The sequence below is a fragment of the Plecotus auritus genome (genome assembly GCF_963455305.1).
Source record: "Plecotus auritus genome assembly, chromosome: 5".
NCBI classification, from domain to species: domain Eukaryota; kingdom Metazoa; phylum Chordata; class Mammalia; order Chiroptera; family Vespertilionidae; genus Plecotus; species Plecotus auritus.
In genome coordinates, this window is record NC_137776.1 from 147,349,736 (window position 1) to 147,373,474 (window position 23,739).

Here is a 23,739-nt window from a genome sequence, read left to right on the forward strand (position 1 = left end):
CAGAAATACTCTCTGGCCCTTTCCTTTGCTGACCCCTGGTCTAAGATCATTCCCATAGTTCTCTGATGACAGGAATCACCTGGATCACTTGTTAACAAGCCAGTTTCTGGGCCCACTGAGTCAGAACCTCCAGGATAGGGGTTTGGGAGGCCCAGTGAACAAGCTCCCCAGGTGATTCTCATTCTCGGGAACTACTGCTCTCCTGTATGCCTTCCTGCCAATTAGGGAGAGCGTTTTAAAAGAGGCGGTGGGTGGTGCCTTCAAGAGCACAGACTTTGAGGTTCCACCCTCTAGGACGCTTCCTGCTCTGCTTCTCACCAAACCTTGCCATTTCAGGTAAGTTACTTTTAACCTGCAGTTTCCCCACGTGAGACGTGAGGATTATGCTAACTCATTGTCAGTGCATGTATGTATGTTGAGTGCCTCACGCAATGCTCCATAGCAGTCACCCTTATTAAGAGGAGCGGCACTGTATAAACACCAGATGACCCCACTGGGGAAACAGCTCATAAATAAGCCTGGCCCAGCGGGGCTTTATGACAATAATCCACAGTGCATAGACTTCCTCAGAAAGAAAAACTTTCTTAAAGAAATCTCCCACTATGTTTGGGACAGTTAGGCCTTTTAGAAGCTCAAAATTTCCTGCACATCACTGAATAAAAGTTCATAACTGATTATTTTAGGATATTACTGAGCTTGCAAAGGAATATTTAATTTTATGATTGAGAACTCTGGTACTCTGTTTTTTCTTTCTTCCTATTTCTTGCCTGATGAGATTGTGCAAATGTAGCCATCTCTATAGCTGTTAACAGAAAGTTTTAAAATAAATTGCTATGCCTTTCCCACATACATCCTTGTAAGATACAGGACTCCAACAATACTTCAGCTTATAGGGAGTTTTATATTTTACTGAAAGGGGGGAAGGAATCAATATTCAATCTTTTAGTCCAGTGACCAAAGAATCACCCCATTGATTATGCTCACCTACTCAGGTGAGTGAGTGCAATTTATCTTGATTTTATCTTATCTGATTTAAAGTTTACTTTATCTGGGACATATTAATTCTAACATTTTATGCATAATAATGCTGAATACCATACCCTTTAAAAATATATATTTTTTATTTCAGAGAGGAAGGGAGAGGGAGAGGGAGAGACAGAAACATCAATGATGAGAGAGAATCATTGACTGGCTGCCTCCTGCATGTCCCCCATTGGGGAATGAGCCCTCCACCTGGGCATATGTGACCTCAGGGTTCATAGGTCAACGCTCAATCACTGAGCCATGCTATCCAGGTCTGGACCCTTTTAAAAGCTGGTTTAACTCAGTGGATAGAGTGTTGGCCTGCGGACTGTAGGGTCCTGGGTTTGATTCCGGTCAAGGGAACATACTCTGATTGTAGGCTCCTCCCAGGCCCGGCCCTGGTCAGGCTCATGTAGGAGGCAACCAATCGATGTGTTTCTCTCACATCAAAGTTTCTCTCTTTTCCTCTCTCTTCCACTCTCCCTAAAAATCAATGGAAAAATAAGTTCCTTGGGTGAGGATTAACAACAACAAAGCCATTTTACATAGCTTATGTGAACATTGTAGAGGTGTGTTTTCCTCCAACGTTTTTTCAAATAGAATGTTTGTTGTATGTTATTCTTCTTTTCAACAGAAGAGGGAGGCAAAGACTTAGCTAAACAGATTTCCTAAGTGCCAGGGAGCGGGGAAATGGATCCATATCCATATTCTTAGAGTAACAGGTAAACAAGAGCAGGATGAATTTTGCCAACTATGATTTAGGTTTTGTGAACAAAAAGACAAACAATACCCAGCTGGCAAAAGAGTGTGTTTTGCCAATTTCTTAATATTTTAACTTCAGTTTTAAAAGAAAGTACCAGTTGAGGTCTGACAAAAATAAAACCACAGAGGGGAGGGCAGGATATATTGTTCATTTTTATTAAAGGTGTTGTTGGGATCTTGCAATACTCTAAAACACAACTGGATAATCGGGGTAGTTCAAGATCCGTCTGAACCAACTCTCTAAGCAAACTTCCAGGTCACTAGGCCACCAGGCTGACTCCAGGCTAGTGACTCCTGATACTCTTACTCCTTTCTGCTTATCTCAGGGGAAAAGCCACCATGCATGTGTTCCTGCTAGGATTGTCCAACCCTGATAGACTCCTGGGCTGATACCTCCTGAGCAGATGCCCCTCCTCCCCCAAACTCTCAGAGTTTCTGTGGCTCACACCTGCTGCCAGTCAGTAGCCAGAGACCTTCTTGTAGGGCCTCACGAAAGGCTGATGCTAATGGGGCAGCCATATAGACTAGAGGTTGCCTTGATCTTTCTGTGAGTTTCTGCCTACTGTGGTTTTGAAACCGGACAACCAATGAGTCCAGGCTGCCTGTCACTATTTGAGTCAATTAAGCAGAGACAGGGTTGGATCATTATATGAGCGTTTATTCCAATACTGCCGCCGGCAGTATGAGAGAGCAGCAGGTCATCCACAAAAATCTGCTCTGCCTGTCCCCCTAAGCCAGCTGCTTATATTGGGTAGAAGGACAAAGGTTACATGGGAAAGTAGGAATTACAGGCATGGGAAAGTAGGCACAGTATAATCATTACAGGTTACAAATCATGCGGGCTGGGGGCGGGAGGGGGGTGTCACAGAAGGTAGGTGCCTCTGGGCACCCAGGGACCAGATTACAGGCAATAGGGGCTGGGAGTTGTAAGGAGCAGGTGCCTCCAGGACCAGATTGTTCAGCCACGAGGTTGTATATCTTTCCATAATGATAGGCGGTTCTCGGGACAGGAGGATGGACTGCATTCCCATGTTAGCTCCCATGTCCCAGGGTGTACAACTCCCAGCCAGGTAAGAATGTGCTTTCTTTAATCAGAACAAAACAATCATGGTTAACAAAGCATGATTAATATTTCTTATTTTATTTGTTACTAGAGGCCCGGTGCACGAAATTCATGCACGGAGGGGTGTGTCCTTCAGTCCAGCCTGCAATCTGGGACCCCTCGAGGGATGTCCAACATCCCTCTTACAATCCAGGACTGCTGGCTCCCAACTGCTCGCCTGCCTGTCTTCCTGATTGCCCCTAACCGCTTCTGCCAGCCAGGCTGATCACCCCCTAACCACTCCCCTGCCAGCCTGATTGATGCCTAACTGCTTCCCTGCCAGCCTGTTTGCCCCTAACTGCCCTCCCCTGCAGGCCTGGTCCCCCTCCAATTGCTCTCCCCTGCAGGCCTGGGTCCCCCCCAACTGCCCTTCCCTGCAGGCCCAGTTGCCCCCAACTTCCCCCCTCTGCCAGCCTGGTCACCCCTAACTGCCCTCCCCTGCAGGCTTAATTGCCCCCAACTGCCCTCCCTTGCAGGCCTGGTCCCTCCTAACTGCCCTGCCCTGATGGCCTGATCACCCACAACTGCCCTCCCCTGCAGGCCTGATCCCTCCCAACTGCCCTTCCCTGGTGGCCATCTTGTGGTGGCCATCTTGTGTCCACATGGGGGCAGCCATCTTGTGTGTTGGAGTGATGGTAAATTTGCATATTACTCTTTTATTAGATAGGATAACTAGTAGCTAGTACCCAATATTGTATTTTGAACCCTACTTCACCCAGCTTTCTCTCCCATGGTCCAAGTCTTCAGCCACAGCTCCAGGATCTCCATTGCCTCTCTTTCTAAAAATTTCAGGTACCTCTTTTTTCCCCACTTCCTGGGAGGCTGACTTTCTCCATCCACTACTTCTGCCTTCATCTTGTCTCCTGAAGACAGTTTGGCCAATTGAGGACTCTACCACTCATTTCTTACTGTCTCCCAGATCAGTTCCATACAGGGTCTGAGTGGTAAGAAATCACCTTCCTTTAGGAATGGTATTTGGGGGTTTTGTCAATACTTCCATAGGGTTAGTATTCCTCTGAGGTATAGTATCCATATGCACATTTCTCATTTGCTACCACCTCCCATTTTGAAATGGGGGTACACTATACCTAATGTCCTCTGATTGGTTTGTTTCACTTAATACTTAAAATAATCACAGAGACTTTCTGCAGCAATACTTCTAAGCTGACCTCACTGTTTTTAACAGCTGCCTATATTCTACCATGAGTGTGCCATGGTTAACTTAACCCTTTCTGTACCAGATGTTTATGTTGTTCTTCCTTTTCTACTCTTGCAAATAATCTGCATTGAAAATCCTCCTATACTTTTGCTTCCTTGCACACGTAGAGGTTTAAATTGCTGTGCCACAGAGGATGTGTATTGTGACAGCAGATTATGGGAGGGATGATTGTGAATACAGAATGGGATCTGTCCCTGATATTTTTCTTCCTGACCAACACTTCGTTGGTTTTACATAAGAAAACAGGTTTCATTTATGGCTTAGGGCAATAAGTAAAAAGTGGAAGAGCTGTTTTTCTAAAAAGCCCTCAGTAAAATATTGTGTGGGGCACAAATATGACCGTTTAGGGAATGGTAGCTGAAAAGAGGAACGAGGCATTTCCTCCTATTACTCCATACAAACCATCCTGCAGCTTTGGCGTGGCTGGGGTCCCAGGCATGGGGTGCGTGAAGGAGCAGGAGAGGGAGCTGTGCAGGCAGAGCGCCACCCTGTGGCCGGCTGGAGAGATCGGACAAGTTCTCAGACACAGGTACAAATAAAATCTTTGGTAGCTAGAAATGAATGAAGGGTATGTTATGGAGGCTAAAGTCCTGCATGAACAGTGGGGACATTGGAGCCAGTGACATTTGGGTTATTGTTAAAGTGACTCCATGTGTAGCTATAGACTGGTGCCTGGGGCAACGCAGGTTACTGTTGCTTTTGAGTGAATTTGCATTTTATGTCTCACACAATCTACATATATTAGAACAATATAGTGGCAATAGAGCAGGAACAAGTCATTCTCTAGGCAGTGCTTATCTGTCTTCAGGGACCTCTGCCATAACTCTGTGGTCCATAAGTTGGGGACCACTGAGATGGGATATTGAAAATGTGAGTTCAGGTGAAATCATAAACTCAGTGTCAAAGGGGAGCAGTGTTCTTTAAAGGAATCCTGGGGTGAGTTCTCACCATACCTAAGGAACATCCTGTTACTCCTACTCAAGGCCCTAAAATGACTCCCCACTGTAACACATTTACTTCTCTTTTCCCCTAATAAGTCCTCACTGTATTACAGAGCCCTGTTTCCCTCAGTTCTGGCCAGGGCAGGTGCTGTCATTGCTATCAGCAAACGGTATGCCTGTTTCTGCTTCTACATCTTGGCTTCTGTGTTTTTACCTTTTTGCGATGCCACCTCTGCCCTTTCAGTAATCTAAATCCTACCTTCTTTCAACACTCTATTCAACACTCTCTACTCAAAGTCCTTTTAGCCAACTTGGGCCTGGAGTGACCTTCCCTTTTGTAAAATCCCGAAGCTTTTACACTCGGTTATCATACATTTGGTGTGGTCTCACTTCATCTGCTCAGGTAGACTGAATTCTGACATCAGTGATGCTTAATGCCTTCACAGCTCCTTAATGGGGGACACTAGTATAATAACATTTTAGGAATTTGCAGCAGGATGGAAAAAATTAAAGGCAAGTATTTTGTTTTTTTTTCACACTTGGATCTTCATATATTGGATCTGTTTCAAGTAGATTTAAAAACACACACATGAAATGTCGGATACATGTCAGGCACATCCCTAGGCGACAGAGTGGAGAAAATACCTAGTTTTCTGGAGCTGTGAGCTGTGACAAATGGGCAGCCCATGCTCTATGGACAGGACTCTGATGACTCACCACCTGGCTTTGAAGGTGCCTGTTTCCCCAGTTGTGCTGACCAAGTTGTCCTCTCCCTTCTCACCAATGCCCTGAAGACCCATGTTAAATGCCTAAAGGAGGCTGGACTCGGGTATAGGGCATAGTCTTCCACTTGGAATGGAGATACATTCCTGTGAAAAGTATGCCCACCAGTGTGGAAAATCAGTTGCTCATCAAAGCAAAGCTAATCTGTCTAGATCTGGGATTAAAACCCCAGAGCACCAGGATCACATCTCCCCACATTCTGGAACTTGGTGCACTGCCTGGGAAACACTTGCTAGATGACTGATGTTCATTTTTTTCCCCAAGGTGGGGCCACCTGGGGCCAGTTTATTGCAGTTAAATACCTCTATTTTTTTGGGTCCATTTTTCCATAAAGAAAATGAAAACACACAAACACCCAAAGGGGAGCAGGAATCCAGAAACAAGAGGTGGGGTGGGACATGGCCTCCCTTCTTAGGTGCAGTCTCAAGGATGCCCCCCCCCCCCCAAAGGCTCCCTCCTGCCCCTAAGCATCGTGTCAGTACCTCTAGAGACCAAAGAGGCCATGGGATATGGAAGGGCCTCTGTACTCTTCCCTTTTGCCTCTAGGCCAGACCACTAGAAGTGCTGGGGCTTAGTGGGAGCCGGGAAAAGACACACGGACAGATGGGGAAGGGAGAATATCATTTTCACGTGGAGAGGAGAGTGGTGGGTGCTTATTCACAGAAATGCATTTCTTCTCCCCATTCTTTATTTTTTGGCTAAAAATAGATTAAAAAAACCCACACGCAGCTGGGGGAGGGGCATCTGTCCCTCTCAGCTAATGGCTGGGGAAGGGGGCCGCAGAGGCCAGAGGAGGGCCCCGCCACAGACAGGATGGGTGGGCGTCACTGCCAGTTGCTCTCACCTCCAGGCTGTGCTGCTGCAGCTGGGTGTGAAGCACGATGTGTTCTCACTTTTCAGCTCCTCAATCTGTGGCCTCAGGAACTCACTGTTCATCTGCAGCTGCTCGGCCTCCTGGGAGGTCTCCTGCATGCTCTGGTTCATCTGGTGCAGTTCCCCGGGTGCAGTTGCAGGCCTTCGACTGGATCCCTCCTGTACTCACTCCTGCCTTGCTGTCGTCTGCGTTACAATCTGGAATGGTTTTTGAAAGTTGGATGATCCAGTTGTTGATCTTGTCCCTCTGCTTCTGCTCCATTTCATTGTGTTGAGCTCTCCTCTCATCTAGGGTGTTCTAGTTGCATCGATTTTTGGGGAGTAGGGGTGTGTCCAGGTTGCAGTCGTCCTTTGCCTTCCTGTCTGAAGCACGTCCTGGGGCGTCATCACTACACAGAACTGGCCTCTGGCCTGCAAGCTCTGGTCTATGGTCTGTACTAACACAGCCGTGGTCTCTCCCACACTGGATGCTGGGAAATAGGCAGATCGTGCCTCCCCATGGGCAGCCTTAGCTGCTGGGCAGCCCCAACCACACCCACCTGGGTCCCAGCCTGCTTACCCCTCTACCCCCCAACAAAGGCAGCTGCAGACACGACACTGACAGCGCCTGCTGTGTCGCCCTGGCCATCCAACTGCCCGTCAGTCACCTGGACTACGCATTATGACACCTGCCCTCCAATATTCTCTGTCCGGAACCGGTACTGGATGTGTGGTTGCCCAATGCTGGACATGGCAATAGCCACCACTCTCTGCTCCTCCCCATCAGGGCCCTCCTGCAGCTCAATGCCCTCATCTGCCTCTGGTCCTTGTAGCAACAGCAGACAGAGCGGTGGCCGAGGCAGCAGGATCCAGACCCAGATCCAGCATGTCCATGGGGGAGTAGAGTGGGGGGGCGCAGGCCCTGCGGGAGCAGTGGGGAGGAGAGGGTTGAGGAGGGGGCCTGGTGTTCATACTTCTATTGGATTCAGCTCTGCTTCCTCTTGTGCCGCTGTGTGTTGACTTTTTCTATGTGAACAGTGTTTTCCTGACCTCTGGGTTAAGAGCAGTTCTTTCATGCACACAGGCCAATGGACAAACTGCTCACTGGTTGAAAAGTTCAAGGGATCTAATATCTTGGGAGGATTTATATCAATTACTTAACTGCCTGAATACCAACTTCCTTTATATTAGCTTTCTAATAAGATGAGCTGGATCTCACATTTATCCTAGGAAGACAGACTTATCCAAATCATCTATATTTTAACAGGCGGTACCACATTTCAGGCCTCAGAAACACATTTTAAATAATTCTTGCCATACCATATATTTTAAGTATTATTAAAAAGCCATGTTTTACTTTTAGAATATGTGTGCAATATATTTTATGAAACCTATAACAAGTCTATGAAAAATTGATTATTTTTTCCACAGGGATATGTTCAAATGATTTTCATTCTGCTCACCAAATGAAAAATCCAGCCTGGGTGATGACCTTTATCTTATTTACTTCCTCTCATGAGTATAATCACCACGTTTCCAAACAAAGAGGAATGGGTTACTCTGTTTGAGTAGCCAAATAATTTCCTGTGGTGGGCAGAGGGGTCGGTACACATCTAAACTAAGCGTGGATTTCCCTTTCAAATGCCTTCTTTTCCTGTTCTGTGCCTTCTTTCAGTCAGCTCCATGTGAAACAGGTCAGAATAAAATCTGGGGGCTGGTGAATGTACAGGTGATGGCAGTAATAGGTCATTTTAGGACCCAAGGAAGATGCAAAGAGAGCTTTGTGGTCAAAGATGAGAACTGTTCTGTTCTTTAGTTAGGATATTTTTTTCTAAATGAAAAAACATGTGCCAATGTCCCCACTTGTTTCATCTTGGAGTTCTCTTGACCCTCATTGCTACAAGCTGGTCATGTCAGAGGCTGCCTTCCCAGCATTCACTGCCTCCCTGTTCCTTGGGCTCAGAACCATGGTCGGGGGATAGGAAGGGATGGGCTATTGTCAATGCTTGCCTGTGTCCCAGTCTCTCTGAACTGCTCCCCATCCATTCTTCCACCTGGGAGTATTGGGTACTTGCTGAACCCACAGAACAGACAGAGGGTGGGGGAGCCGGGCATCTGTGGGCGTGACAGTGGAGTAGAGGTAGCATCTCATCCATGGAAACAGGCTTCTGAGCTGGGCTGGTTTTACTCACAGCCCTTGTTTCATAAATAAGGATGAACAAGGCAACACACAGAAAGGCTCAAAAGACTATTATGATGAACTCTTGAGTACTGGAGAATGGGAGAGTCCAGGGAGATAGGATTTGCCAAGAAAAAGCAGCAGGGGGAGAAACCAAGATGGTGGCATAGGTAAATACCTAAACTGCTGCCTTGCACAACAATTTCAAAACTACAACTAAAAGACAAAACAGACATCATCCAGAACCACAGGAAGGCTGGCTGAGTGGAAATTCTACAACTAGAAGGAAAGAGAAAAGCACTCTGAGACTCAGAGGAGCTGCAGAAGGCAGAGGTATGGAGGCGTGTGCGTGGAGAGGGCTGGCAACTGAGTACGCGGCTGGCTTTCTCAATCGGGAGGGAGACAAAAGCTCCTGACTGCTCTGAACTCCAGTTCCAGGCAAGACTCTGGGGATCCAGACTCATTCAAGGAGAAACTGGTCTGTCTGGCAGCGAGCGAAACTCGAGGGCGGCTTTCTCTCAGAGGTGTTTGCAGCGATTACCATGGGACACTGAGACCCAGGGTGCCTCTTAGGGCAGGGCTGACAGGAAGCCATTGCTGTCTGCTCTGCCCTGAGACTCTGACCCATCCCAAGCTGAGCACAGAGGTTTTTGCAAGTCTTGGCTCATAAGGGTGTCTCCAGCACAGAAGTTCTCCCAGCGTAGTCACAGCTGATCCTCACAGCCAATTGGCCTGGAGGTCAATTCCTCCCAGTGATACCAACAACAATCAAGGCTTAACTACAACAAGACTATGCACACAGCCCACAAAGGAGTGCACCAAGAGTGTCCACCTCAGGTAACTGAGGAGGCTGAGCCACTGGGCCCTATAGGACACCTACCACACAAAGCCACTTTATCAACTCAGGGAAGCAGCCAAAATGTGGAGACAAAGAAACAGGTCACAAATGAAAGAAATGGAGGAAAGCAAACTACTGGATATAGAGTTCAAAATCATGGTTATAAGGATTTTCAAGAATTTTCTAGAAAAGGCCGATAAATTTAGTGAAACCCTCAAGGATATGAAAAAGGACCAACTAGAAATTAAGCATACACTTACTGAAATAAAAAATAATATACAGAGATCTAACAGCAGACTAGAGGATCGCAAGAATCAAGTCAAAGATTTGAAATACAAAGAAGCAAAAAATACCCAACCAGAAAAGCAAAAAAAAAAAAAAAAAAAAAAAAAAAAAAAAAGATCGAAAAATATGAAGATAGTGTAAGGAGCCTCTGGGACAACTTCAAGTGTACCAACATCCGAATTATGGGGGTGCCAGAAGAAGAGAGAGAGCAAGATACTGAAAACCTATTTGAAGAAATAATGACTGAAAACTTCCCCCACCTGGTGAAAGAAATAGACTTACAAGTCCAGGAAGGGCAGAGAACCCCAATCAAAAGGAATCCAAAGAGGACTACACCAAGACACATCATAATTAAAATGCCAAGAGCAAAAGACAAAGAGAATCTTAAAAGCAGCAAGAGAAAAACAGTTACCTACAAGGGAGCACCCATATGATTGTCAGCTGATTTCTCAACAGAAACTATGCAGGCCAGATGGGAGTGGCAAAAAATATTCAAAGTGATGAATAGCAAGAACCTACAACCAAGATTACTCTACCCAGCAAAGCTATCATTCAGAATTGAAGGACAGATAAATAACTTCACAGATAAGAAAAAGCTAAAGGAGTTGATCACCGCCAAACCAGTATTATATGAAATGCTGAAAGGTATTCTTTAAGAAGAGGAAGAAGAAGAAAAAGGTAAAGATAAAAATTATGAACAACAAATACATATCTATCAACAAGTGAATCTAAAAATCAAGTGAATAAAAAATCTGATGAACAGAATAAATTGGTGAATATAATAGAATCAGGGCATAGAAAGGGAAATTCTCGGGGGGAAAGGGGTGTGGGTGGTGCGGGAAGAGACTGGACAAAAATCGTACACCTATGGATGAGGACAGTGGTGGGGGGGGGGTAAGGGCAGAGGGTGGGGTGGGAACTGGGTGGAGGGGAGCTATGGGGGAAAAAAAGAGGAACAATTGTAATAATCTGAACAATAAAGATTTATTTAAAAAAAAAAAAAGAAAAAGCAGCAGGAAATGGGACACCATGACATGAAAGTGTGCCAGTGGCTGATGTGATGAAAAAAAGATTGGTGTCCCATGTGGCTGGAGTGGAGGGCGGGCAAGTGGGTGGAGTGGGGTTGGGTGGAAAAACTTGGTGATACTTTGCAAACTTGGACATTTAAACTGGGGCCACACTCATGGAAGATCTCAAGTACCATGGTGGCAAGCATGAATTGACTGGTTGCATGTTGAGAGGCTACACGGATTTTTAAGATTGAGACTTTTGAGAGTATGATTTGAGCTGAGGCTGTGGAATCATCTTAAGGAGAGTTTAGAAGTTGTCATGTCTAGTGGTTTTAAACCGGTGCTTTGATGACATCCCCTTGGGGGCTGCTCTGGTGGGAGGATCTGGGAAAAGAAGCCAGGAGGCTGGTATCATCCACCCCTGCTCCCACTGAATCAGAGAGTTCCACGTCCACTTTACTTAGTGTGCTGCCATGTAAGAGTTTTTTTTTAATTAAAAATATATTTTTATTGATTTCAGAGAGGAAAGGAGAGGGAGAGAGAGATAGTAACATCAATGATGAAAGAGAATCATTGACCGGCTGGGGATCCAGCTGCAACCCGGGCATGTGTCCTGACCGGGAATCGAACAGTGACCCCCTGGTTCATAGGTCAACACTCAACCATTGAGCCACACTTGCTGGGCCAAATAAGATTTACCATTTTAAAAAAAATGTGGTAAAAACCATATAACATAAAAGTTACCATCTTAACTATTTAAGTGTTTAGTAGTATTAAGTGTATTCACTTTTCACTTTTTCACCTTATAAAATTGAAACTCTATACCCTTTAAAAAACAAATTTCCTTTCCCTTTCCCCCGAGCTCTTGCTAACCACCATTCTACTTTGTTTCTATGAATTTGACTAGCTAAGAAGATCCAACCCCCAATCCCCATCCCCCCATACCCCTACCCTGCCCCCCGCCCCCCAAACAGTCATGCAGCTGAGAAGGTTTGAGGGCTACTGACCCATCATTCCTTTTGATCTCACAGCCCTACTTAATGAGCAAATTGGGGTCCTGGAGGTCCTGGAAGAGTCCAAAGTGTCCGCACAGTGGAGATGTTATGAACACAGATACTTAAGCAAGATTACCAGGTTCAAATTCTGGTTCTGATTCTAAGTGTGTGTGTGTGTGTGTGTGTGTGTGTGTGTGTGTGTGTGTGTGTGACCTTGGGCAATTGGGCAGTTGATTTAACTTGGTGCCTTAGTAGTCTCATCTGTTAAAGGGACATGACAGTAATAGTATCTGCTTTTTGCTATAAGGATTAAATAAAGTAATTGAATAGAGCACTTGGAATAGGGCATGGCACTTATATCAGTGTTTGCTATTATTATTAATGCTAAGTGACTTCCTAGCATGACATAGCTCCTCCTAGGGAGAGCTGTTACTTTGGGCCTACCGCCAGCTCCCTTGGTGCGTGTCTCTTGAGTTTCCACTTAAAGCTGAATAGATAGCTCTGACTCACATGCTTCCCTCCTGCACGTCCCTATTTCTCATCTAGGGCATGCCATTGATCTTGGCGGATCCTCCATCAATATCTTAATCCTCAAGGGGAAAGTGAAGCAGGACATGTCACACGGCACAAGAAGGATGGTTATCCTATGACATCAATTCAACAAATATTTACTGAACGCTTTTGACGTGGAGACACTTGGCTAGGTGCTAGGGACACAGAACGAACAAATCAGGCAAACATTCTTGCTCCCATAGAGCTTGTGTTCTCATGGGGCAAGGTTTGCAATGCAGCCCTTCTAATAAATGAAATGTTTTTCTTGGACTCATCTAGCCCAGGAAGATGAAAAGTTTGCATAAAAATGCTGAAGTTTGGAAACAAATACTCTAGATTTATTGCTAGGGGTGCCTTTGAAAAATGGTTTGTAAAAATAGATAGTAAAAATGGTTCAGAAATACTTGGTTGAGACAATTTTTCAGATATAATGTTTCCTAATCAATTTATCTCAAGTTCTTACTCAAGGGTTATACTTACAGTCCCTCATATTTAGAACCTGGGGAGTACATCATAAGGCTCATTTTGCTCATGCTTCCATCAGATATTAGAAGGAATGTGGGATTCCACCTGCCTATGCCCCCTCCTGGGCTGATCCTTTCCTCCTTAATATGAACAGATGGCATTCAGACACAGAGAAAGCCGAAGCAGGCATAGTGGGGTTGGGACTAGTCTTGTTGGGGGAAAAATAGAAATTGCCATCAATGTAGGAGGCACTTCCTGCACCTGTCACAGGCTGTGGACAGTCCAGTGAGGAGGAAACGATTTGCAATACAGGCACTCCTGCTGCTTGCTACTCCCCTGGGCCATGTGCTTCACAGCTATTGCTAAAAAGTCCAGACCATCTTTCCTGGGATCCTACAAATGTTTCATTTCCAGGCACAGCACTTCAGGCTGCCACTGCCAGTCAGTCAAGGTTGGCAGGTGATATACATCCCATGTATCATCAGGAACTGTTGGGACTGAAGACATGATGGCCTTAAAGCCATCGTTCAAAACCACTGGCAGCCATGGCCAATCGTATGTTGCCCAAGCAACCTGCCATTATCTCACTTCTTTTCTGCTAAGAGCCCCCGATTTCATTCAGGCTGGGCAGAGATCTCTTGATCTTAGGGAATGGAACAATAGCAGCCAATATGCATCCCTGAGTTTAAAAACACACACCAAAAATCAGAGAAATTAGTTGAAGCTCTGATAGTGGCAGCCTATCATCCAAACTGGGCTGTCTGCTCCCAGATTTTCTATTATGTGACTATTTGATGTCTTAATTACATCAGCCTATGTTAGTCTGGTTGTCTGTGACTGGAAACTGATACAGCAGTTTTAGTCTTTGTCTTTGAGGTGAGACTCCACCTAACAAACATTAATTTAACAAAGTCATAACAAGAGGCCATTAATGGAGTTAATAGGGAAGTTCTGGTGGAGGGGTGGAAGCAGAAGTCAGAGTGGAGCAGAGAGGAAGAGGGACAGTGAGCACAGACAAGTCTTGGAAGGAATTTTGCTCTCAGAGGGAACAGAGAACAGGGACATAGCTAAAGGGGAATGGGCGTCCAAGAAGAGAGAATATTCTGTCAAAGCAAAAATTATACTGGACAAAGCTAAACAGGCGAAGGTTTTATTCAAGGCTATTGCAATAGGGGAGAGAAGCCAGAACTCATCTGAGCTCTACTCTGCTGAAGTGGTAGGATTTTTAAGGGCTGGGGTGTGAAGGAGAGAGATGGGTCATCCATGCCTGCTATTTGGCTTTACCTAAAGTAATATTCAACTTCTCATATCATTATGATAAGAGGTAACTTTACAATTTGGAGCAAGGTGCCCACCGAGGTCATGCTTCCACAGAGACTGGGTGGTATGGATAAGTTCTCCTTTGATTGCATTTCAATAGATGGTTCCCAAGTCTTTGAAAAACATGGTCCTGGTCATAAAACTGACAAAACGTGTTTTTTTTTTAAAAAAATTTTAATTAATGTTTTTAGAGAGGAAGGGAGAGCGGGAGAGAGAGAGAAACATCATGTGAGAATGAAACATTGTCTGCCTTCTGCATGCCCCCTACCGGGGATCGAGCTTGCAACCTAGGCATGTGCCCTGACTGGGAATCCCACTGGCAATCCTTTGGTGCACAGGAGGACACCCAACGAACGGAGCCACACCGGCTGGGGCAATGACATGAACGTTTTAAAAAGATTTATGTACACTTCAAGGGGCAGGGAAAGGCTTTACAATTACAAATTTTCTAAAGAAGATGCTCCAAGAAAAGGAAGTAAGAGACCTAGAGTTGGGAAAAATCTTGTCTAATGTTAAGTCAAGCTGAGGGGGAATATTAAGGCCATCTTGGTCAATTTCATTTTTAAAAATATATTTTTACTGATTTTTTTTTAAGAGAGGAAGGGAAAAGGGGGAGAGCGAAACATCAGTCGGTTACTTCCTGCATGCGCCTGAATGGTGGTCGAACCTACAACCTGGGTATGTGCCCTGATGGGGAATTGAACTGGCAACCTTTTCAGTGCAGGGGGAAGCTCAACATCTTGGTCTGTTTCTAAAACAAGGATACATCACCCTGGCCGGGCAGGTCAATTGGTTGGGGCATCCTCCGCATTAGCCAAGGTTGTGGGTTTGATCCCCAGTCAGGGCACATATAAGAATCAACCAGTGAATGCATAAATAAGTGGAACAACAAATTGATGTCCCCCCCCCTCTAAAGATCAATTAAAAAAAACACCCCATAGACAATAATGTTTCTATATAAAACTTCTAATGCTTACAGGATAATCAAGACTCTTTCCACTCTCCATACTCCAGAGTTCGTCTGTCCTTGCCACGCTCACAGTTTTGTTTTTTTTTTTTTTAAATCTTTATGTTCCTTTATTGGATCAAGATTCCTGACCAGTATACAGTGACGTATTCACTAAACAGAGACCTGTGCAGAAATTACATACTATCCATCTAGATAGGTTTTATTACACTTTGCCTATTGATGGAATAGTTCCACTTATAAAGTTTTATACATCAAATAGCTTTGAATTTGACCAGGCTGTCCATTAATTCGTCTCTGAAAAAATTAATTGGCATTTAATTTCAGCTACTATATTTTACAGCATTAAAAAGCTTAGGCATGCCGAAACCGGTTTGGCTCAGTGGATAGAGCGTCAGCCTGCGGACTGAAGGGTCCCAGGTTCGATTCTGGTCAAGGGCACGTACCTTGGTTGCGGTACACCAGTGGGAGGTGTGCAGGAGGCAGCTGATCGATGTTTCTCTCTCATCGATGTTTCTGACTCTCTATCCCTCTCCCTTCCTCTCTGTAAAAAATCAATAAAATATATTAAAAAAAAAAAAGCTTAGGCATTAGGTAGCTTCTCAAAATGTTCTATGCACAATGGCATCTAGCAGAGCAGAGTCCATCATCTCACCCAGATTCACACAGACTGGTCTCATTTGAGAAAGTAAGCTACTAAATAGCTGGTACTAAAGAGACAAAAGTAATCATAACCTGAGTTTCTTAACCACCAATACGGACTTCTTACTCTGCAAGCCTGTCTTCTGGGCCACCTTTATAGTGCCAATGAAGACATGCCAGCAATAGCCCTGTGTGTAACTCGGCATTAGAGCACCAGGTCTGTCTGGTGGTGGTGGCAGGCACTGTTATTATATCCAGGTAAATATAGACCCATTTTTTAAAATGCCAATTTGATATACAAAATTAAAGGTACAACATACTCAGAACTAAGTTTGAGCAATCTGGAATTCCAAATGATTTGAAAATTTTCAGACACTGACAGCAAACTGTACTCATGATGTTTCCCAGCTATGGAGACATTAATATACTGATTCAAACCCCTTTACTCAGTCCACATAGCCCTGAGATCATCCTGCAAAGTGCGTATCAAAAAATACGGAGTTTAGTTGACAAAGTTTCACAATATGTTATACAAGTCAAACTTGAAATCTATTCTGAGAGAAAAGCATCAAATCCTTTGTGTACACATTTAGTTTTATTGTAACAAAGCAATTTGTACACTTTTAATGTTTAAAACTGAGCATCATCTTTTCTTTCCAGTGAAACAAAAAGAAAATTTAAAAATAAACAGGAACAAAATTACAATAGAGAAATGTCAATTCCAAATAATATCCTACAGGTTCTGCTGATTCTCCCATCGAGTGGCAGGGCTCAAGTCATCATTAGGAGAGAATTTTATTTTAAAAATGTCATCTTAGACTGCAAGGATGTCCGTTAAACATCACAATTAAACATGCCAAAGGAGAAGCCATGTTGTCAAAATGCCCACTTAACCCACCCAAACATCTTAAACCCACTCTTTGCTCACCTTCTATAACCCCCCCTTTTTTTAGTTTTTTTTTTTTTTTTAAACAAGAGAAAGTAGACAGATACATGTTGGTAAATGCTAACTGTCCATATTCACATAGAGACACAGTGTAATCTCTGAGCCCAATATACAGAGAAAGGAGGAAAAAAGCTAGAATTCTATGCACTACTACACAGGGGCCTAGCAACCTCCAGCTCCCAGCAGAGCTAAGGGAGCAGGTGGTTTTTCTTTTTTCCCACAGAGCACCGTGGTGTTGATTCCATTAAGTTTTTCTTGAGACAGGAAGGGATAAAAATGAATTTGGAACAGAAAGGGGCAAAGATTCTTTTCCCACTGTATTCTGCTCAAGGTACATCCCCCCCAAAGAAGGTGAGAACCATGGTGTAAAGGAGAGAAAAAGAGACCTCAAAAGCAGGGCGACTGAGCACAGAGGGGGGAAAAAAAGAAAAAGGAAAAAAAAGACTGCAACTTGCTCCCAGGGACTGGAGAAAATTAAAAAAGGTTGGAATCCATCAGTGTTCATTAGTCATCTTCTCCTTCATCTTCCTCTCCTTCTTTCCCCTCATCATCATCTTCATCTTCTTCACCTTCATCCTCATCCCCTTCTTCATCAATATCTTCCAACCCTTCCTCTTCTTCATCATCATCATCATCATCATCATCATCATCATCATCATCTTCTTCTCCTTCCCCTTCTTCATCATTCATGTCAGGAACCAAGTAGTACTGTAAAGGATTTGGCTAAATGTCGTCTTTGATGACTTTTCCTAACTCATCTGCACCTACATCAGAATGGTCTGTAAACCAGGTAAAGAAGCTTTCGTTCCTCATGCTGTCTCTTCCTGCTGGCTTTATTCTGTGTTTGACTTGAGCGTTTCGTCAAAACCTTTCCAGATTTCCATTAGATTTCAGTGGACTGTGAAGATGGATCACCACTCTCATTCAGATGAAACTCTTTGGAGAGAACTTTATTTTCAAAGTAAGGATTTTCATCAAAATAAAAATCTATTCTGTAACCTGATTTAATATCTTCAAATTCTGTCATTTCAACTCTTGTCAAATAATGCAGTGCCTCTTCATCCTCTTCCCCAAGCAGTGCAGACACTTGTGGATGGTTGACAAATGTTGTTACCCAAAAATTTGGGATTTTGGCGATCAATTCTGACCTCTTCTGAAAAAATGGTTGGCGGAGTTTGTTATATTTCTGTTCTACCTTCAAAATCTCCTCACTGGCTTGTTCATTAAGTCTGTCTATTTCATTTTGTACTTCATCAATATGTTCAGTCGCTTCTTGCTGTTCTTTTTTCCCTTTGGCACGTCCGGAGGGGTCGGCTTCTTCTCCGGCTTGGGGGCTAGAGCCAGTTTCGGTTTCTTCGTTTGAGGTGGGAGCGAGGACTAGCGTTTGGGGGCCATGCTGTGAGGCACGTCGGAGGATCTGATCGCTGGGAAGTCGCTGGGCTTGAAGGCGCGTTGAGCACTCCATGCTCACAGTTTTGAGAGCCAGCACCTCCACCTGCTCTGCAGGCTGCACCAGCTCGTTCATGTTGCTCTCAGCCTTGGTGAGCTCCATCTTGTCCATGCCCTCACCTGTGTACTAGAGCAGGAAGGCCTTACCCTGGAACATGCCAAGAACTGCTCTGAGATGTGCCTGAACAGGTCCTGGATGGCGGTGCTGTTAATGAAAGTGGTTGACATCTTCAGGCCTCTAGGCGGGATGTCGCACCATGGGCCATCTTCACATTGTTGGGGATCCACTCCACAAAGTCACTGATGTTCTTGTTCTGCACATTGAGCATCTGCTTGTCCACCTCCTTCATGGTCATGTGGCCCCAGGAAATAGCAGCCACTGTCAGGTAGCGGCCATGGTGGGCCTTGATACTGCTGGCTGCCCCGGCTGGTCAGGGAGGCGAAGCCAGGCATGAAGAAGTGAAGGCGTGGGAAGGGCACCATGTTTGCTGCCAGCTTGTGCAGGTCCAAGTTCAGGTGGCCTAGGAAGCTCAGGCTGGTGGTGGCTCTTCTCATGGTGGCCAACACCAGGTGGTTGAGGTCTCCATACGTGGGGGTGGTCAATTTCAAGGTGCGAAAGCACATATCATACAGGGCCTCGTTGTCAATGGAGTAGGTTTCATCTGTGTTTTCTACCAGCTGGTAGATGGATAGGATGGCGTTGTAGGGCTTGACCACTGTGTTGGACACCTTAGGTGAGGGCATCACACTGCATGTGTTCATGATGAGGTCTGGGTACTCCTGTCAGACCTTGCTGATAAGCAGTGTGCCCATCCCTAACTGGGTGCCATCCCCAGTGAGTGGGTCAGCTGGAAGCCCCGCAGACAGTCACAGCTTTTTGACTTCTTCCTCACCACGTCCAGGACTGAGTCCACCAGTTCAGTTCCCTCTATGTAGTGGCCCTTTGCCCAGATGTTCCCAGCCTCACTCTGACCAAACATGAAGTTGTCTGGCCTGAAGATCTGGCCCAATGGTTCAGACCCGATCGAGTCCATTGTGCCAGGCTCTAGATCCACCAGGATAGCCTGAGGTACTACTTGCTACTAGCAGCTGCATTGTAATACACATTGATTCTCTCCAGCTGCAAGTCACTGTCTCCATGGCGATTGCCAGTGGGGACAATCCCATGCTCATCACTAATGACCTCCCAAAACTTGGCTCCAGTCTGGTTGCCTCACTGGCCCCCTTGAATGTTCCTGAGAATTGGGTTGCCCAGGCCTTTTAGCCATGTCCAATTTTGTCATCATTATATAGATACTAGAGGCCCAGTGCACAAAATTCGTGCACTGGGGGGGCGGGGGAGGTCCCTCAGCCCAACCTGCCCCCTCTCACAGTCTGGGAGCCCTCAGGGGATGTCCTACTGATGGCTTACGGGAGCAGGGAGCAGGCCTAAGCTGCAGTCTGGCCTCTCTCTGCGGGAGGTGACCGGCAGGCCGATCGGGATGGCGTGGGCAGCGAGTGGCCGGCCCTGTCCCCAATTGCGCCACAGCCACTGATGGCCTCCCTCTGCGGGAGGCAACCTCAGCAGGCTTATCTGGGGATGGTTCTGGATGGTCCCCAAGAATTGCCCCGCCACTGCTGCCGCCTGTGGCTTCCCTCTGCAGGAGGCGACTAGGTGGGTGATCAGGGGATGGCGCCAGCCCCCATCGCCCCACTGCCGCTGGTTGCTGCCCCCCCCACCCCATCGCTGTCCCCTCCCTCTGCCCGCTGGCATGTGCCTTGGCTGGCCTGGCGACACCTGCTCGCCAGCCCCACCCCCCACTGACCAGTTGTTCTGCTGTTCGGTCGATTTGCATATTACACTTTTATTATATAGGATTGCTTTACTTGGAGGGAGATTTATCCACCAAATGAACTCTAGAAGGAGCGTTTTTCAAGGTGTGGTCCTTTATTTTAACAGGCAATCCAGATGAATGTTATGCATTGTATTATTTGAGAGGATCTCTTTTGAAGTGTGACACTTCAGTAAAGAGACATTGGCTCATTAAAATTATGCCTCTGGCATGACCACATTCAATATCTGATTTTTATTGTTAAAAATTGAGCACCCAATATCTCTCTATATTGGCTCATAATGTTTCCACATCTTAAAAGTCTCCACAGAGGAAAAAAATGGTGGTGGCCCCGAGCCTTGTCCCGGAGCAGATAGAAAGAACAGCGGAGGGTCGCACGGGGAGTGTCTGTTGGAGAGTGAAGGGACAGCTATACTCCAGGAGAAGGTGGGGGACTGCTGGACGGGGCTCCCCTGACCAGGCAGCCCTCACTGCTGCTGGGTTCCCTCCAGGAGCCACTGGTCATATGCGGAGACCGCATCATCTTGAAGGGAAAAGTGGATGTTATCAGAAGCCTGAAAATCTACAACTGCGGCACCCACCAAAAAGGCATCCAAATTGGAAAAGAAGAAGTAAAGCTGTCCTTATTTGCAGATGACATGATATTGTACATAAAAAACCTGAAAGACTCCATCAAAAAACTAATAGACTTAATAAATGAATTCGGCAATGTAGCAGAATACAAAATTAACGCCAAGAAATCTATGGCATTTCTATACACCAATAGTGAACTTACAGAAAGAGAGACTAAAAAAGCAATCCCATTTACCATCGCACCAAAAAAATTAAGATACCTAGGAATAAACTTAACTAAGGAGGCAAAAGACCTATATGCGGAAAACTACAGGACACTGAAAAAAGAGATAGAGGAAGACGTAAACAGATGGAAGAACATACCATGTTCATGGATTGGGAGAATCAACATCATTAAAATGTCCATACTACACAAAGCAATCTATAGATTCAATGCACTCCCCATTAAAATACCAACGGCATATTTCACAGACCTGGAAAAAACTCTCCAAAAATTCATCTGGAATAAAAAAAGACCCCAAATAGCCACAGCAATCCTGAGAAAGAAGAACAAAGTAAGTGGGATCTCAATACCAGATTTCAAGCTGTATTACAAAGCCACTGTTCTCAAAACTGCCTGTTACTGGCATAAGAACAGACATATAGATCAATGGAACAGAATAGAGAACCCAGAAATCAACCCAAATCACTATGCTCAATTAATATTTGACAAAGGAGGCATGAACATACAATGGAGTCAAGACAGTCTCTTCAATAAATGGTGTTGGGAAAATTGGACAGATACATGTGAAAAAATAAAACTAGACCACCAACTTTCACCATACACAAAAATAAACTCAAAATGGATCAAGGACTTAAACATACGACAAGAAACCATAAAAATACTAGAGGAATCTACAGGCAGAAAAATCTCTGACATATGCTGAAGCAATTTCTTCACTGATACTGCTCCTAGGGCAATGGAAACTAAAGAGAAAATAAACAAATGGGACTACATCAAAATAAAAAGCTTTTGCACAGCAAAGGAGACCATCAATAAAACAACAAGAAAGCCCACTGCATGGGAGAACATATTTGCCAATGATATCAATGATAAGGGTTTAATCTCCAACATTTACAGGGAACTCATGCAGCTTAACAAAAAGAAGATAAACAACCCAATCAAAAAATGGGCAACTGATCTAAATAGACACTTTTCGAAAGAAGACAGAAGGAAGGCAAAGAGACATATGAAAACCTGCTCAAAGTCACTAATCATCAGAGAGATGCAAATCAAAACAACAATGCGCTACCATCTCACACCTGTCAGAATGGCTATTATCAACAAATCAACAAATGACAAGTGCTGGCGAGAATGTGGAGAAAAAGGAACCCTCGTGCACTGCTGGTGGGAATGCAGACTGGTGCAGCTACTGTGGAGAACAGTATGGAGTTTCCTCAAAAAACTAAAAATGGAACTTCCATTTGACCCAATGATCCCACTTCTAGGAATATATCCCAAGAAACTAGAAACACGAATCAGAAAGGATATATGCACCCCTATGTTCATAGCAGCACAATTCACCATAGCTACGATTTGGAAACGGCCTAAGTGCCCATCAGCAGATGAGTGGATTATAAAACTGTGGTACATCTACACAATGGAATACTATGCTGCGGTAAAAAAGGAGTTCTTACCATTTGCAACAACATGGATGGAGATGGAGAGCATTATGCTAAGTGAAATAAGCCAGGCAAAGAAAGATAAATATCACATGATCTCACTCATTTGTGGAATATAATGAACAACATAAACTGATGAACAAAAATAGATCCAGAGACAGAGAAACATCAATCAGAACGTGAAACCTCAGGGAAGGTAGGGGAGGGTGGGGTAAAGGGGAGAGATCAACCAAAAGACTTATATGCATGCATGTAAGCCTAATCAATGGACACAGACAACAGGGGGGTGGGGGCATGAATGGGAGGTGGGGGGTAATGGGGGAATAAGGACACATATGTAATACCTTACTAAAGAAATTAAAAAAAAAAAGGTCTCCATACTCACAGAGCATTGAATGACTTCAATAAGTATTTATATATATATATTTTGTTGATATTTTACAGAGAGGAAGGGAGAGGGATAGAGAGCTAGAAACATCGATGAGAGAGAAACATCGATCAGCTGCCTCCTGCACACCTCCCACTGGGGATGTGCCTGCAACCAAGGTACATGCCCTTGACCGGAATCGAACCCAGGACTCTTCAGTCCGCAGGCCGACGCTCTATCCACTGAGCCAAACCGGTTTCGGCTCAATAAATATTTTTAAGGGATCATGCAGGAAAGCTAATTTAGGTGATAGGAATGTGTAGTAGATAGATAATATCCTAGATTAGGGGACAAGATGGCACATTAGCCTTACATAGTGGTGGCTGAAGGCAGAAAAACAAATGTTGCAGCAAAGAAAGAGCACTAAGTCTGTCTTCTGTCCTAATTATTTGGCTATTGCTGAACTAAAATTCCCTTTACTACCAATAAAATAAATTTTCACACTTGTTCTATGAATAAAGTTTCTTCAGGAGTTTGTTCTGTATGGCTGAATCTCTTCTGTTCCTTACACTGTTCCTTTTCCTCGATACCTTCTCCCAATTATTAGAATCACCCATTCAATGAAGTTGCCCAAATTGGAAAACCTGGGCTAATACCATTTGCTTTGTTTGCTTTCATCCCTGTGTAATCAGCCAAATAGTTCCAACAGGTTTCCTCATAAATATGTCTCTGATCCACTGCCTCTGTCTAGTCCTAGTTCCCAACATCAGTCTCTCTTTTTCTTGGGCCCCAAAACACTGCAGCTGTCTAAATTGATCCTTCTCACAGCCACCAGAATCATTTACTTAAAATGAAGGTAAGACCAGGATGTTCCCATGCTTGACATTCTTCACTTTTCCTCCTTTTGTGGAATAAAATCTAAGCTCCCTGCTATGGTATATAAGACCCTCAGTGGTCTGTCCTCTGCCTACTTCT

At 44.7% G+C, this 23,739-nt stretch overlaps 3 pseudogenes across 3 annotated transcripts; all 3 read right to left on the minus strand.

The window, feature by feature from the left end:
- Nucleotides 1-6,587: 6,587 nt before the first annotated feature.
- Nucleotides 6,588-7,576, minus strand: LOC308248328 (upstream stimulatory factor 2-like; annotated as a pseudogene). The gene has a single exon. The product of its transcript is annotated as an upstream stimulatory factor 2-like (transcript).
- A 9,809-nt stretch (nt 7,577-17,385) lies between these two features.
- Nucleotides 17,386-18,276, minus strand: LOC308248145 (protein SET-like; annotated as a pseudogene). The gene has a single exon. The product of its transcript is annotated as a protein SET-like (transcript).
- A 73-nt stretch (nt 18,277-18,349) lies between these two features.
- Nucleotides 18,350-19,537, minus strand: LOC308248329 (tubulin beta-2A chain-like; annotated as a pseudogene). Its single transcript has one exon. The product of its transcript is annotated as a tubulin beta-2A chain-like (transcript).
- Nucleotides 19,538-23,739: the final 4,202 nt, after the last annotated feature.